We start from the raw sequence: 18,074 nt of genomic DNA on the forward strand, positions 1-18,074 counted from the left end.
TCCCTAGTCGAAGTCTTCTTGCTGGCCCAACCCAACATGCATTTTAGAGTGCCGTGCCAGGGCGATAGGCGCTCCGCCAGTCACGCATGATCTCCAGAGCCTTTCTTGGCTATGTAAATATAGGGCCGCAATAAGTGCAAGATCCTCAACAAAATGGATTAAGGTGGGCTTCGGATTTTTCATAATTTTTTTCTGTCTTTTCATCAAGTTCTTGTTTGATCTGCCGCTATTATCACAATATCCCTCCTTTTAGGGTTAATGCTATCAATGGTGAATCGATCATTCGCTATCCTTTTTTTAGAAGAGCTTTTTTGAATGGAAGAAAAGTAGTGAAACCCGCGATGGCTACTGAATAACCTCCTTTGATTTTTTTTATAATAAACCATTTGACCATTTTCTTCGTTCGCCAAATCTTCTTCAGTTCTATCCAAGCTCGGTTTTGTCTGAATCTTTGTGGAAGAAGAAGCGGTTCGCCAGCCGCTACATCCAGGGATCCCACAAAATCATTAAACCTGGCGGCTGCTCGCTCTTTGATCAGTGATTCACCGGCCACTAGATATGATGAAGAATCTCTCAAAAATCCGCTTTTTGATCAGTGATTCACCAGCCACTACATTCTTGGATCCCACCTTATTCTCAAACCTGGTGGCTCGCTTGATTGGCAGTCCTGTAAGCTCATCTTGCATACAAATTTTGGGGGTACCAGGGCCTGCATCCACCAAGAACATTTCATCCCTTAAGCATAAGCGTAAAACTGAAGATTGTGAGGCGTTTCCACTACATAATAAGAAACTAGAATTAGATCTTGGAAATGATCGACTCCAATAGATGCTCATCATAAGCTTTTTTTCCTCCTATTCCTATTGATCAGAAGTATCCAGCAGCGCCACGCCAGAGTGACTTCTGAAGTGCTACGGACGGGACGAAATCCGGCAGCCAGTTGCTGGCTCTGAATAACCAGCCCAGCAAGAAGCTAAATTCTTCCATAACATAACATAACGGGGCGGGGTTGCACGCGAGCCGAGTGACGTAGGTGCACAAAAGTACTTTGCGCCACAACCATCTCTTTTTTATAGGTTCTACGAACCGATGCCTCCTGCTTCATCTGGTAAAAAAGAGTCATAGATATGCCTGTAATTAGAAGGAAGAACCGCCATAAAAATCTTCCTCGTGTATCGTCTGTAGCGGAACTATGAACGGGAGCTAGCAATTCGGATCGTATTGAAAAGGTTCCTAAGACACAGCATGGAAGAGTCAAAATATTCAGAAGCGAGGTCCAAGAATGAAGAAGGGGTAGAATTACTGAATGAATACGAGCTGTGGCTAATACCCGAGGCATAAAAGACGCATTTTCTATGGGATCCCGAAACCACCAGCCACCCCGACCTAATTCATGATGAGCCCACCAACTTCCTGGCGAGATGCCTACGGTTAAAAACAACCGACATGTCAAGATCCAAATTCGAATTGGTTCCTGGTCCTGGTCAGAGACCACCGTGTTCGCGCCGACGGTCCAACAAAGAGGCGAAGTAGTGGTGTCTTTCTTTCCATTACGAACGACAAGCTTCACCTGCTCCCTCCCCGTGTCCATTAGCGCTCCTGTCCAGAGGGAAGAGAAGGCAAAAAAGCGCCGCCGAAGCTGCATGAGCAGGCTTCTATTGCTACGCAACAATAGAGTAGGCGCGCCGCCCACAAAATGTTTGAATGATCGGGTAAAGAGCGAGCTTCTTATATGGGATCCGACGCATCCAGCAGAGCGAAGCAGCGTTCCATTCTTTTCGGCGGCATCCTTCCGCATTGGCGGCGAGTGGAGTGCCACAATCCCATTCATCATTTTTGATCTACATAACACAAAGCCCATAGCACTGGCGACATCTCCGGCATAAATGCAAGGAGGATGTATAGCTGATATAGGATCTTGTGGAACTGTATTTGATTCTGCAAGCGGTTCGGTACGAACGAAGAAATTTCGAACAAAAGGATCGGAACTCGCTGATAGGAAAGGAGAGAAAAACAAAGCAATGCCAAGAGCTTCGTCAATCTTCTGTTCATCGATAGACGAAGCTCTCTCTTTTTCATCTCGTGCCAGATGTAACAAAAGATTAGTCCTTTTTCCTTCTCGCGAACCACGGGAGCGCCCAGCGCCCAGAAGAGCAAAGCTCATTTTCAAAACAGGGTCAAGCGGCGCATTAAAAAGGGCTGGCCCGTTAAAAGGAAGCTTACTTTGCGAACGAAGTTCAGAATCAACAAGGGTTCTCCCAACGAAGGGAGTGTACAACTGGGGCGCAACCCAACTTTTTTGTTGGAGAGATAGAATGGAGTTCTTCACGAAGTTCGAGACAAAGGAAAAAAATCAAAGTTTCTCTATAGCCTCTTCGTTTTGAGACTTTATGGCTTTGGGGTCGACCCCGGTAACAAAAAAGGAATCCATAAAAACTGGGGATCCAACACCATGATAAAATACTACCCTCATGATTAGACCATGTCCCTGCGATTTGATAAAAAAATGGTGCATTAGCGGTTAATACGTTGTAATTAGATAAGTTATTTGGAATATGACGGAACGAAAGACCAAGGAAAGGAAGAAGAATGCACCAAAATGCAAGTGCTGCACCAAACGCTAGTGGTTGTTTCTTGTTGTAAGTGAATGCAACAAAAAGACCCGGAAATAACAAATAATGAGAAAATTCATTTATAGACATTTCATGCTCATTTCCAAATTTATGCTTAGTTATTCCCATCATCCGGTAACCACAGGATGATCCCAATCTCCTTTTAGTAATAGATCTTTTTGATATGTCTCAGTCTCAGCGGCAAGGAAGAGAAAATGCATCGAGTCGTTTATCAAGAAAGTGGACGAGCATGGCGGTCCCTATATCTCTGAGGGGTGTACCACTTTTTTTTTTCAAGTCAGCTTAAGAGGTTCAAAAGAGAAAGTCACTCTCCTTATTCTTGGCTAGTGGAATGGAAGCAAGACTCTTTCCTATCCACTTTGCCGAGGGGAGAGAACTCAAAGATAACTCAAGCTAGACAGAAAGGTGCAAAAGTCCACAGTTTCTTAAGGATCCTGTAAGCAAGTAGGTTAAGATTGTCATTTAGCTTCAATTTCTTCAGTCTCACAAGCGGGTCCGCATGCAACAAAAGAAATTGTATTTTCCTACTACTCCGACCTTGCCCTGAAAGGATAAGGAAATTGGATATGAGCGAGAGCCAGACTGACTGTTGGTCCAATGCTAGTGGAGGATTCAGACTAAGGACCCCCCTGTGGCGGCTACTCATAAGAAGATGAAGGATTGAAAGAGGACTGATCACCCCTCTGATTTGTGATCTTTTAATAGAAAGAAAAAGCCTTCTCTCAGACTTAAAGGTAAATGAAAGCGGGATTTTTTTTCTCTCCTCTAAGCTAGCAGCAAGTCAAGTAATCTGAGAATGCTGCCCCCAATCCGTAGCTGAGGACGAACTCAACTCATAAGCTTTTTTTGAACCAAGCACCTGTTGTAGAAATGAAAAACCACCCACTAGCAGAGGCTGCCGGCGAGGCGCACGGCGGTGGTGCTGCGATGCCGTGGGAGCTCATGGATCATGAGCTACTGTGGCCACACCACGCTGAAGAACCTAGATGCGGGCTGGGCGGACTTCGCCATTCACAACCGTCTGCACGTCGGAGATGCGTGTGTGTTTGAGCTGCTGTCCGGGGATGCCGAAGATGTCGGCAAGGGTGAGGTGGTGCTCGAGGTGCAGGTGCTCCGAGGAGGCGGCCTGCCGGAGCCCGAGGATCTCGCAACCAAAGGAGACACCACCGACGAGCCCATCGTCATCGTGGACCAAAGCTAAGCTTCACCTGTTGCTGGTGAAAGTCGATTCAATGTCTTCTTGTAAGCCATTGACCACTAATTATTAGCTTGCGTTTCATTCTCTAAGTCTATGTGTCGTCTTGTAATTTGGTCATGAAATAATCAGTTTGCTCAAGACCAAGTATGCATAGACTCTTCGTCAATTCCACTATCTTCCTCATTTCTTCTTATGGCCGCATGTGCAAAAATATCTGGCATAATTAACTGCAGATAATATTTTTGAGCAAACAAGACAGTACTATTGCAGAAGGAGCAATTTATTACGCCCACCCGCCAGTGTTGTGTCTCTATGCTCCGTGGGTTATTTAACCACATTCTCTTTCTACCATACAACAATTGTCGGTTGAACACGTAAAAAAACAATTGTCCGTTGAAACAATGCAAGAAATAGAGATTTTTATACGCCTGGCAAATGAGGTATCTCTCCATGCTTCAAGCTCACACCTTGCTTCCACGTACCAACTGTTGGCAAAATCAACAAGGAAAATAAAAGGAGAACCGGGGTTAGCTTGGGAATAGGAGACATCGGAAATGGAATGTCTCGCATGCGCAGTGTGGCATGGTTCCAGGAAGATAGACTTCGTTGTCCACAACCGGTTCCTCATCAAAGAATGTGTCTAGGCGGCTGACGTGTGCGACTGCGCGGTGCGACAATGACGTGTGCGACGGCGCGGTGCTGAATCAGTTAACTGCAATAAATGTACAGTACTGTTTGTCCGACTGTATTTCCAATTACCAAAACAATAATTATTGTTATTAGAGTATAATTTCAGTGATCTTCTTTGTTCTTTATAGCTGAAAATATAGTTGAACTTAAATGGATCATCACTGAAAGATTTTGATTTATATAGCTGATACTGTAGGCAGTGACGGTTAAATTTTACGTACTGTTATCAACCTTCTGTTTTACCTGCTTACATGTTCTTTACACCTGGTCTCGGTGATAATGGCATTTGACAAGGCAGTAACCGAAGCGGTAGGCTTCGTCAGCGCAAATACTACCTCCGTCTAGGTGAATAAGTCATCCGCGTAGTCCTAGGTCATCGATTTCAGGAAAATTATATCACTAGATTTGCACATGGATGTAGTTTCTAAATATATATTTTTTGTCACATATAATACATATTTAGATAGTTAAATCGTCGACCTAGAACTACGCAAATGACTTATTCACAGAGACGGAGGTAGTATCTGTAATCTTAACAATCTGCCTTTCCACGAATGGTTGTAACAGGGGATATATTGTTGTATGTATAATGTTTTGTGGGGGTAGTTTCATACATAATCTTATATTGTTGTAACCTCGTATTAAAAAAAAAATCCTTGGCAATTATTTAGAGCCAATGTATATGATTTGTCGAATATTTTGCAAAAATGTGCAGTGTAGCGTAGCTCTGATGAATAGTCGAATTGTCAAACTAAAATACAAATGATGGGCGCAGAAACTCCCATAGACTCGAGGAAAAATAAATCTAGGGGTGATGGATGGGCATTGGCAGCTCCATCTTCTATATCTACATAGCTACCCCCAACTAACTATTTCTCTCAACTTGCAAGCATGCCACATCATAGCACACTATGCATGAGAAAAGGCCCACCCCAACTACCATATGTCTCTCAACATGCAAGCATGCCACTTCATCACGACATGCATGAAAAAAAGACTCACCTCAACATACAAACATACATGAGAATTTTCATTCTATTATGCTATATATATTTAATAATTCTTTTGCAACTATATAGTAATCAAACATAATAAATTATATGTATTTTAATTTCATATTATTACTTCAAATATTCATGTTTCATACAATGAATCACATTGAAATATGTTGCAAAATATACCCGCAACGTGCATGGTATCATCTAGTACTTACCAATGTTGGGAGCAGTGAAAAAAACTCTATATGTCTGTATGTCTGTTATAAATCATTTAATTGCTTTAATTCTGTTATACTGCTGGTTGGTCGGTTCTCTTGCTATTTTTACCGTGGTGACTTGGTAAAGTTCAGAAGGCTTAAAGTTGGTTGCACAGTCGATCCACACTGAGTAGTGGAGTTTCCTGTTTTGCTCTGCTCTTCTTTGCTTGCCTGCTCTGCTCCACACTGAGTAATCACTTGGCTATAGCTTGAAAATAACAAAATCATCACAAATATTTTGCTAAAATATCGCACCTGTCACTAAATCACAATTTCATCTTAATAAAGCTTAGACTGATTGTTTGATGGACAGACATGTTTAGGCCAACCAAAAGACCACATCTATATCCATCCATCCCTTCCACCCTTTTCTTGGCTTTTCTGGTGGCATGTGCACATCATTATTTATGAAAGTCCAATAGTCAAAAAATAGCTGGTAAAACAAATTCCAGATAGATATTAGCTGGTAAAACTAATTCTAGATATATATTTTCTGCAACCAGACACGCCACACTGCACTATATATGACGACTGATAGAATGTGTTCTTGCCATGCTCAATAGTTATTTAACCACCTTCCTCTTTCTCGCACACATATATATTTGTTCTAAACAATACAAGGAAGAATAAATTTAAATACGACTACCAAGAACCAATTGAGTGTGTTCTCTCCTTGCTTCAAGGTCAACAACTTGCTCACAGACACTAATTGTTAGAAAATGCAACAAGGAACTTTAAAAGGAGATGGAAGGTTAGTGTGAGAATAGGAGACATCAGAAATAAAATGCTTACAAAAGTCAATAACCTGCACACAACAAAATGTTTTCGTCATGGATACACCTTACAGCCAACAACCAGTTCTTGGTCAATGGCGCTTGTGTCTTCGAGCTAGTCATTGGTGCCAAACAGGGGATGCAGGTGAGTTTCAAAAAAACAGGGGATGCAGGTGATGGTCAAAGTCCATGTACATTGTACTTAGTTGGCGGAGGGAGGTCACCTCCAACACTCCGGACTATGCTAACCACGGGCTTAGAGGTCAAGTTATGGTAGGCTTCTATTTGTGTGGCATGGGATATCAGTTATTGCCTTTTGCAGGTTGTTAAATTGCAAAGTCCTATACTGGTCAACTTATGTTGGTCAGTTTACTAATAGAGTTGGTTTGGTTAGTGAACTATGAAATTCAGGTGGTTGGGGGGATATGCCTTGCTCAAATACACGATGGATTATGGTATGTAATTCCCCGAAATTAGTTCCAGTAATTCAGATCGGGACCATGTCTCCTAGGAACATGGAGGGAAACCCACATTGGCACATTGCCAGACAATATTTTCGTGTATTCTTCTCTTGCATCTCACAACTTGAAGGAGCACCTTCCATTTCAAATGATTTTATTTGCATGGTGTTGACTCTTGTTTTGCAACCCACCATCAACATGGACTAGATGTGGGTAGTGCGTGAAGTCATAATGGGCTTCTTGTGGCTTGTGGAAGTGGATTCATTCTAAGTAGGTCTTAACAAAGATCCACCAGCACCTTAAAAGCAAGTATCCCACCCTCAAGCTTTGCTGCTAAAAATTGGTGAAAGCCATAAGTAAATATTTTAGGTTGTAACATCCACATAATTTGGTGGATCATCTTCGCGCCACCGCACTTCCGCACCACCGTTCCCATCAACAATAATCTTCCTCAGCCTTGCCGATGACAGCCTGTCGTCTTCCTTCATGTCGCTCCGCTGAACAACAATCGATCACTTCATCGCTGCACCACCCAGGTCGCCACCTCGGGGAAAGTGTAGCTTCAAATCGACCTAGCTCTGTTACCAATTGTCCGAACTCACACACATGGTCGATCACATCAAATCACATAATGAGCACGCACACAAAAAACTGTTAGCCGAGGGTACGTCTCATACCCATAACTTTCCTTTTTTTTTTCCTTCTCGTTTCTCCTTTTTCTCTCTCTACTCGACGTTACAACCTTGTGAGTTGCTGCAAATATATATGCAGCAACGTATAAGACAAAACAAACCTAGTTGAACAGCAATCCTATACCTACCTGGACTCAAACTGCACCGTATTACTAGTCTTGGACACGTACGATCCAAACTAGTACTACTCGGACAACGTACTAGACCACGTAGCGAACTTGACCTACTAATCAACCTAAGCCCTAATTACACTAGGACCCAGACTTGCAGCTTACTCAAGATTATTTCTAACATGTGTTGCCCGTGCCAGCGTGTGTGCATGTGTGTTTAGGTCGAGTGTGAGTCGAGCCGGTGTGTGGCCGGGCTCACGGTCGTATGGCGATCGTGGGTTGTTGCAGCGGGCGCTAGCGATCGCGTGATGGTGACCAGGTCGTGAAGACCGGATCGCCAGGACGGGCATGCGTGCGTGGGGTGACTAAGCAGTCCCTGAGCGCTACGTCTTGGCCAGCTACATAATCGATGTGCTCTCGTTGGTCTGTTAGCACGAGTTTGTTGTGAGCATGGTGGTGCATCCAGGCTGTTAGGGAGCGTGGTTAGTCTAGAGAAAAGCTAAACACAAGGCGTTTGAGCGCTTGGGTGGCGTACGTCACCGGAAAATCCTCTCCATGTGCACCTCTGGTGGCGCCGCCTCTTGCAGCGAAAAATAGCGGCGCTGCGAGAGGCGGCATCAGCAATTGGCATAACAGTCTTGTCGATCTGAGGCGACGGCGACGGCACGGCGAACTCCATGTGTGATGGAGACTGGTGGTGCAAGGTGGACGCCGTTGGCGGCGTGATGCTGCTAGCGGCCGGTTCGTGTCTCCATCATCATCGAGCCGCGTCACGAGCGATGCAGAGAGGTATGCTGCCTGATAAGTTACGGCACCGGCGGCATGGAGCTGATGGACATGGAGTTGAGGCCATTGCAATGTGGAGTTCCATGTATGAGTCGTCGACAAGGTGCGTCATCGTTGGTGAGTCATCAGCGAGTTGTGGCACTGGTGGCGAATATTTGGCTACAGTGAGATGCCCCAAGAGGAGAACGCGGTGTGATTCTGTCGCTTGGGTCGGTGCGATAGCGATGACGGTGGTGCAATGCCATCGTCATCATGGAGAGTTAGTGCGAAGCCAACAAATATTGCAGTATGATGCTGCAGCAAGGTGCAGGTGTTCGGCGTGGCAACGACGTCGTCCACGACAAGATGAAATTGGAGATGGGGTGACAAGATTAGGGAGGTGAATGTTAGGTTTAATCTTGTCAAAAGAAAGTAGTGTACCAACTGTGAGCATGGCCTGCATGCAAGGAGAGCTGGATAAGGACTCGTGCATGTACGGCTTGGTCACAGGTAGTTGCCGTGGCATTTGGATAATGGAGATAGATTAGTTAGTCAGTTAGTGCATGTAACTGGGGCAATGGGTCAAGTAGTGGCTGAGTGTAGCAGCAGGCAGGTGTTCGTGGTGTTAGTTGCCGGGCTAGGCTGGGTGTGAGTCCCTTGTACTTGGCCGTTTAAGGTGAACAAGTGAATGGAAAAAAGGGGAGGCCGTGAGGGCTGATGAAACAATGTACACTACAGGAATCGACTACTTTGCCATCTGCCATAGCAGACGGGAAAGAACAAGTCCACCGACAGCAAACCTCTTGCCCGTCTGCCATGGTCGGCAAACACTCCCGACACTGAAAGTCACGGTAATGACTTTGTTTGGCGTCTGCATAAAGACAGAAGACGGCAATTTGCCGTCCGCTTTCCTGGCCAAACTGACGACAAATAAAATGGACGGCGAAGAATAACTATTAGCCCCGTTTGGTGGCTAACGGCAGACTTTGTTGGCTGCCTGCTAATAGCAAACAACCAAAGCCCTTGTCGTCTGCTATATGACATCAACAGGGTTGTGCCTGCACGTCACACTTGCGCTGTCTTTGTCGTCTACCTGGTAGGTACTTGCCGTCTGTCAGCAGACAGCATAATGACCCAATGGGTCAGACCTGGTGCTCCCAGATTACACAGGTTGCTGCCATGTGTCCCCTTTGCCATCCGCCCACCGACGACAAAGGTATTTGTCGTCCGCTGGAAGACAACAAAGTGCCTGTATTGCCACTATTTTATTTGTTTTCTTTTATTTCCCTGTATTTTCACAACACATATATGATATATATGTTGAACAAGCTGAAGCATAGGGCATGTATCCAACATCATCGCGAAATGTTGAACAAGAGAACACACAGGCTATTAAAAGAACAAATACATACATAGTTCCACACTTTTCATCCATATCAACAGACATAGTTTCACATTGTTCATCAACACAAATGAAAACAAAAACTAAACACAAGCAGTCCATCAATGCCAGCTTCCATGAAATTAATCATACATGCAAAAATGAGAGTAAGAAAGTTAGAAGAAGAAGAAGAAGAAGAAGAAGAAGAAGAAGAAGAAGAAGAAGAGTAGAAGAATAAGAAGAAGAAGAAGAAGAAGAAGAAGAAGAAGAAGAAGAAGAAGAAGAAGAAGACTAGAAGAAGAAAGAAAGAAGTAGAATAAGAATAAGAAGGAGTAGAAGACGGAGAAAATAAAGAAGAGAACAAGGAACAATAAGAATATATTTTCTTCTTCTTCTCTCATTTTCTCATCTTTCTTCTTCTCTTCTATCTTTTTCTCCTTTTCTTTCTCATTCTTCTTCTTTTATTCTTTCGTTTTCTTCTCTTCTTCTTCTATTCTTTCTTTTTCTCCTCTTCTTTGTTTTTCTTCTTCCTATTCCTTATTTGTGTCATTTTAGAGCTAACTTAGGTAATTATGCCATTTTTAGCTAACTAAGCTTGTTATGTCAATTTGGAGGAAAATAAGGTAAGTGTAGGTCATTTTTGTGCTAACCTAGGTAATTATGCCGTTTTTGAGCTAACTTAGGTAAGTATAGGTCATTTTAGAGATAACTTAAGTAATTATGCCATTTTCAAGAAAAATAAGCTAAGTATATGAAATTTATTAGCTTACCAAGGTTATTATGCCATTTTTGAAACGAATAAGCTAATTATGTCATTTTGGAGGATAATTAGCTAGTATGTCTTTTTTGGGGATAATAAGCTAGAAGAAGAAGACTAGAAGAAGAAGAAGAAGAAGAAGAAGAAGAAGAAGAAGAAGAAGAAGACTAGAAGAAGAAGAAGAAGAAGAAGAAGAAGAAGAAGAAGAAGAAGGAAGAAGAAGAAGAAGAAGAAGAAAGAAAGAAAGAAAGAAAGAAAGAAGAATAAGGAGTAGAAGATGGAGAAAAAAGAAGAAGAAAAAAGGAAGAATAAGAATATATTTTCTTCTTCTTCTCTCCTTTTCTCATCTTTCTTCTTCTCTTCTATCTTTTTATCCTTTTCCTTTTCATTCCTCTTCCTTTATTCTTTCCTTTTCTTCTGTTTCTTCTTCTATTCTTTCCTTTTCCCCTCTTCCTTATTTTTCTTCTTCTTATTCCTTATTTGTGCCATTTTAGAGCTGACTTAGGTAATTATGCCATTTTTGAAATGGATAAGCTAATTATGTCATAAGTGAACAAAATAAGCTAATTATGCCATTTTGGAGGATAATTAGCTAGGTATGTCTTTTTTGGGGAAAATAATCTAAGTATGTGGCATAATAGGGCTAACAAGCATGTAAGAAGCTAAGTATGCATTTGTAAGGAAAGCACTAGAGAAAACTTACTGGAGGACAAGCGCCGGGCCGGGGTTCCTCAAGTCGGTTTCACCTGGAGAAGGGTTGTGCGATGCGGCTCCAGAGTTATGATGCACCAAAGATCATTTGTAAAGTCTCGTTAGCATGCTGACATCACATTCTTTGGCCGATGGCCGTCCAACATCTTCAGAAAAGTGGCAGGCAGCCTCTGGAGTGTGGGTCAAGGAGTGATGTAACAAACAACAAAGTTATCATAAAGACATGGGTGAAGGGGATATCTCTCCTTTTACATACCTCCCTCCTGGAGGAATTCTTAAGTATGATCGTGGAGAACTTGAAACCATCCAACTCGTACTCTGGTGTGGCAAAGCGCAGCCCGCGGTGGCGGCCTCCCCCCATCTCTGATAAGTAGCAGAAGAGAACAATTACTACCCTTACAACATTATCATACAACAATACAATAGCAGAAGTTTTGAGCAGAAGATAATCAACTACACCAAGTTATCATTTCACATTCAAAAAGCAATCCACTTGTGGACATATGATGGCAACAACTAGAACCCTTCAAAACTAGGGTTTTCTTTAGACATGAAACAAAATTGAAAATGTAAACCAAGTTGATGGTGATACCAATAAGAAAACATTACCACTACCAGCCGATATTGATGGTGATATTCAAAGATAACATAAGGTTCAAGTGTAACCAACATAGGATTTTCTCCCTATTTGATAAATTAAATTCATATATATGTTTGCTAGGTATCTCAGAGGTGCCCATAATATCTCTTATATATAGAGGGAGTATGAAAACAGCTCCCCGCACAAGGTTCAAGAACATGAAAACAGATGATCCTTTAATTAAAACTACAGACGCAAGCAAAACTACTTAAACTACAAATGATCCTTTAATTAACATGTTGCAGTTACTTGGAGTAACATTTGGTTTTAATTTACTTGGAGCAGTGTCTAGAGCAAGAAGAGATATGCATAATTGAAGTTTTGTGATAAAGGCAGACTCAGCAACATGACGTTGAAAATTAGACTAACAATCTTATATCTTATATCTTATATCTTATCCAGACTTCCAAGAAATTCCCACGTTAATTAGATTTTATGAGCCGTTAATCTGGTGGGACCGAATTATTACGGTGTAGATCGACTCATGACACCATGCGTAAAGAAATCTTGATTTTAAATCATTTAAATAACTTCTACCACAATCTATCTAAGACTCCCGGTCTCTTTTCTTGGTTATAAAAATAGAAGAAGTCCTACGAACTCCCATCTCTCACGTATGTCTTTTCTTTGGCTGGCTCGCTCGCTCACGTTTCTCTCTTCCTTCACGCACCTCTCTCTCTTTCTCAAAACCATAAAATCATCAGAAAAAAAACAAGCCCCATAATCTTTTTTGGTTGGAAAATAGAAGTAAAAAACTTCCAAAGAAAACGCCCAAGGCCCATAATGTTTGGTCGGTCAAAAAAATAGAAGTAAAAAAAAAAACAATCCCAATCTATTACAACTCCATGCCTCTTTTCACGGCCGGAACAGTAGGAGAAAAACTCTCCCCTCCATCTCAAACTACCTAGAGCTCCACGGCCTCATCCTTGATGATTTCTATCTAACAATTCTCCATGATCTATTCCTTCTCATCAACTCTCTCTTCTCCCATGGAAAAATATTCCACCATGTCTCTTCTTCCATGGAAAAAAAATCAATCATCTGTCTCAAGCTGAAGGAGGCAAGTTGAGGCGGGGCATGTATGGAGCTAGCTAGGTTACTTCTTTGTGAATCAGTGTTGGGAGGAGATGAAAATATACTGCAGACTACACACATGTACAGGTGAAGAAATAGTTCGTCTTCTCTCTTTTTCCCACGGAAAAACTCCATCATCTCTCTCGAGCTGAAGCAAGCAGGTTGGGGCGATGCAGCGGGGTGCCGAATCGCAGGTTAGCTCCATTGTTTCCTAGCCGATCGGTATTGAGAGCAGATGAAAATATACGATAGAAACATGCACGTAAAGAAGCTATCAGCTGCTGGATCGATTCAGCTCAGGACGGAGGTATACTATGCTAATCCCTTCGATCTATTCGGGAAAACTCACGCACACGATGTCAAAAATTCTTTGACATAGACTTGTGACGTGCTTGGTCAGATCAAGCTAGCGCGTATGTGTGTGTGCATCACTACATATATGGTCAGAAATAACTTGGCCGATTTGATGACTGTGAGCATGCTCTCAGAGGAATGTAGTCTTCTAGAAGAGATTAACTTGCTAGGACTGTTTCACAGGGATGTTCATCAACTACTTATCACTTCATTAATTAGGAGATGCTTCTAAACTCAATTATCACTATTAGTTGAATTGGGACATGAGGTGAAATTCCTTAACTGCTTGGTTCCCTTCTTGCTTTCGATCTTACATCACATGAATCATGTTAAATTCTTATGCCTTTCTTAATTTCATGGGGAATTACATAAATATTTATGTTATTTTAAGGTGGGATTGTGAGTTCAGCCAGTTTGAGACGGTACAAATGAGCACATTGTTGTTACAGGTTCCTCTTTTGTGTAGGAAGCTTCATGTATAACTCTAATGTTGTGACAATACCATTCTCAACTTACTACCGGTCCTGACCGAAAACAATCATTAAAAATTTATACTGCTTATATTTCCTTCATTTTCTTACATGTGGGTTGGGAGGTGCTCAGCCGGTTATGTCACTAGCTGTTTTCCTTTGGGTAGCACATATTGTTTCCTATTGCCGGTATCGTGTTGTATAGTGATTCCGACCTTTCTAAATATCTCTCTTTTCTCTTGGCTCGACGGAACAATTCCAACACCAAAAAGCAGTATTATTTTCGCAACTTCGACATCACTATTACGATCTTTATTACAAATGACAGATTAATGTATAGTTACGAATAATGAACTTACCTTAATTGTCGTTCTGTAACGATTTATTATGGTTCAATAGGAAATCCCTCGGTTTATTATGTCTACAAAAAAAATAGTTTTTTGCCTAACTTAGGCTCTCCAAAGGCCGAACTGCATGCTTTTATCCAGTTTTGGAAATTCTACATGTTTTATCACGGCCCATGTCTTCTGCTCTTCTGCATATAATTTAATGGTATAGTCATTAGTCCATATGGATTTCTAACAACCACTATTTCTCTTCACATTCTTTGCAGGAGTTGGACGAAAGGCTAATTAGTTACTACGGGTTGAAAATAACAATATCATTCAAGACATATTAGCATACATCGGAAATAAATGTGGAAATGGAAATAAATTGCTCGACTATCTAGATTTTTTATTGTTCAACATTTTTGTTTGAATAGATAAAAGTATAGAAGGCCATAATCTATACATAAGAAAAATACGCAGGATGTTCGGCATCTCTACGTCCTTCCCAGGTGAGACCAACAAACATATGATTAGGGACATTGCTCACACATGATTGTATCTTCATATTAGTGAACTGTTAGCAATATAGTATGATTCTTTGTTATCGGAAAACATATTAGTTTGGTGGCGTTACATGATGATTTCATTTAACTTATATGCATACATTCTTTTGAAATTCACTGTGACTCTAAAGGCATTTTCTTAAAATATATCTCAAGTATTGTGGTCCATATAAAAAAGCCATAATTTTTCAAAACAAAAACTGATAGAAAATTTTAGATCATGGGCCGTGCGAATGGACGGGTTGACGACTAGTATTTATATTTACTAATTGGAGGCACCATTAGAGCTTCCACGTTAATCCTAAACAACTAAACAAATTGTCCGTTTGACCTCCAGATTAATTATCTACAGCCATCGGATGAGGTAGCTTAGGAGTCCTGGGTTATTGTCCCACGTGCAGCTCTTTTAGAGAAAAAAACATTTCCCTAATCCTGCCGGCCTAGGCACAAGCCCATCCTCACGTATGAATAAGTTGTGTATCCATCCGATCCGTGAAAAGTAAAAAAAATCAATCGACCTGAAAAAGGCAAAAGTCCTCGCCCCCTGTCTTATCGATCAACCCCTTCAGCTCGCCATGGATTCTCCTCCACGCAAGAATTGCATCAAGCCACGTTAGAGAAAAAAGCATAATTGCTCTAAGCTTCTTCCCCTTCCTCTCCCCCGTCACTTCTGTGCGCTACCTCCGTCGCATCTTCTTGACTTGCGTTTGCGGGATGTCCTTCTCTTTGCCCAGGGTATCCATGGCCATCCTTGAATTCATATTAGACTAACCGACAGGCGAACTCTCCACGAGCAGACGATCCCAACTACATGTCCTGCAACGATCTAATCACCAACTTCTTCACTTCTGCAGCATCCGCTTCATGAAAGTCGCAGTTTCCTTGATCTGATGAAGGTGCCGTATTTTGTGTAATTTATACGTGTGGGATTCAGGCATGATGGTCTTGAGATCTGAATAGATATTTATTGGAGTTGAGATCTTCTTCCAGCAATACGAGATGCCAGAGGTTAGTTAAGTTTATGATTTATATATAAGAAGATACGAGACAGTTAGTTTTTGCAAAACCAACAATTAACTAATTTATTAAGCATGTATACATATAGCCTTAATTAGTGTGTTTGTGCAGCCAGAATGTAGCAGATTAGGCCAGGGGTGACTTATGGAGTTACAGAAGATGAAGCAGGAGCTGGCCCTACTGCTTCTCAAGGAGTAGGCGGAGGGCGAGTATGTGTACGTGTAGAAGATGAAGGCGAAAGGAGGAGTTCACCAAGGCGCTAACTCTCTTAAGGAATTCCTCCTGCCACAAGCACAATGCCATGACCTAGAGTATGTCCACGTAGGCCTATCTGGCTATCTTAGCTAATGCATGCAAGCAAGGATCGATCCAGGCATGTACGTATATATACTGACAATTATATGTGATTGATTAATTGGCTAAAACTTGAGAGGGTAAAAGGGCAAACCTGGCCAGGCCATGCCAATGGATCACCAACACCGTCAGAATCCATCACGAGGTCATCATTACTTAACAACTAATGCTGGCTTGATATCCCGACTTGCATCCGCCTTAGGAATGTCGACCAAGAGGAAGTACCATCAGCAACTTTGCATAAATATGCCAGCTGGATTGATCTTGCCCATATGTATATACTCCCACAATAAAATACATGCAGACTAGGTTTGGTAAGAGTGAAATTTCAGTCGTTCATGCTATAGTCTGGCTCATCAGAGTGCACCCTGGAAATATTGCTGAAGGGGATGGAAGTCCAGCACTCACTTGCTAATTAAAAAGAGGACTACCAGTCAGGTGAAGTGGCCAAAGACTCAAACTGTGGTCACCCTGCAGTATCTGAAAAAGGTTTACTGTGTTTTCTTGCACAAGATGATCTCTGTTTTTGCTTTACACCTTTCGCTGCACTAGCAGTGTTGCTGTAAGTTGATCCATATAACCCTGTTCTATGTGTTTCATTCTCAATGAAAAATGCATGGAACCGGGCCTGAGAGTGCCTATTGATCGAAACTAAGTTATCATTATGAGTTCATTCAGTGCTATTATTGTATAGCAATCCAGTGACATCAGTGTAAATGTATCCGAATGCATATCCATAATTGCTGTAGTAGAATGTAGTTCGCAGTGAGTTTGTAAAATCTTGCACAACAAACCATATGTACGTCTTCTCTATACTCCTACATTGAAGAAATTCTGAACGTATACACTTCAAATAGGCACACATCAGTACAAATAAACCACACATTCAGTTAGATTTAATTTTGTTTCATTATTCTGCTTAGCATACTAATGTTTTGTCTATTGTGAGGGGAGATAAAAATTCATGCTATAATTGTGAGACTGTTAGTTGCTATCTAAAGTGCCTTGCATGAGCAGAACATTCAGTTGGCTGGGTTGTGTCCTTCAGGTACATACATATTTCCCCATTTCACATTTCATTTTCTTCCATGCATGGTTCTTCTTGGAGACAACAATTGGGTTCTCTTTGCGTTCATATAATTGAATTTTGACCACCTAGCCTCCAATGCCACTGCTTCCTGCGGTTGTTCTGGGAAACCTGCCTCTCCCAGTGTCATATGCTACTTGCAGGCTCGCGGTCCTGTGCATCCGAATGGCATCTTCTCATCGCATAGACTATGCGCCTCCACAGCGTCAACTTTCATCCAGTACAACATTAATGGATGTCTCAGCTTGGATCCCCATATTTTGCCATTTACACAGGTAAGCAATCCTGCCTCTTCCATTTGAATCTAACCAAAAATACAGGTGCCCTTTTTCTTTATTATCTATTTGCAACTTCAAAGACAAGTCTGCTAAGTACGTTGTGACCATAGGTTATTGATATTGCATTAGGGAAATTTACTTCCAAACTAAGCTCCTAAGAGCTTTTTAATCATACAAGTTACATTTATACTCATGCAGTTAGTTCTAATGTTGATCTGTAAAAGCCTATAGCACACTAGCATCATCGGTACATTGTCCTTTTGTTGTTCCAAACAAAACTGAAAAATGCAGATTTTGTTTTTCAATGGCTTTCCAGCAAGATTAATACATGATCCCTGACCACATAGTTTCATTGACCTTACCATGTGACCCTGTGAATTGTTAAATTTATATAATGTAAATAGTTACAGAACTATCAATTTACAAAATTAATAGGCTTAATTCTTGCGGCCAATTGGTAGAAGGTCTTATCTTACTAACAT

At 41.6% G+C, this 18,074-nt stretch overlaps 1 pseudogene; it reads right to left on the reverse strand.

Annotated features, from left to right (window-relative positions):
- Positions 1-919: 919 nt before the first annotated feature.
- LOC119289909 lies at positions 920-1,551 on the reverse strand (annotated as a pseudogene).
- Positions 1,552-18,074: the final 16,523 nt, after the last annotated feature.

Source organism: Triticum dicoccoides, chromosome 4A (assembly GCF_002162155.2).
Source record: "Triticum dicoccoides isolate Atlit2015 ecotype Zavitan chromosome 4A, WEW_v2.0, whole genome shotgun sequence".
In the NCBI taxonomy this organism is placed as follows: Eukaryota; Viridiplantae; Streptophyta; class Magnoliopsida; order Poales; family Poaceae; genus Triticum; species Triticum dicoccoides.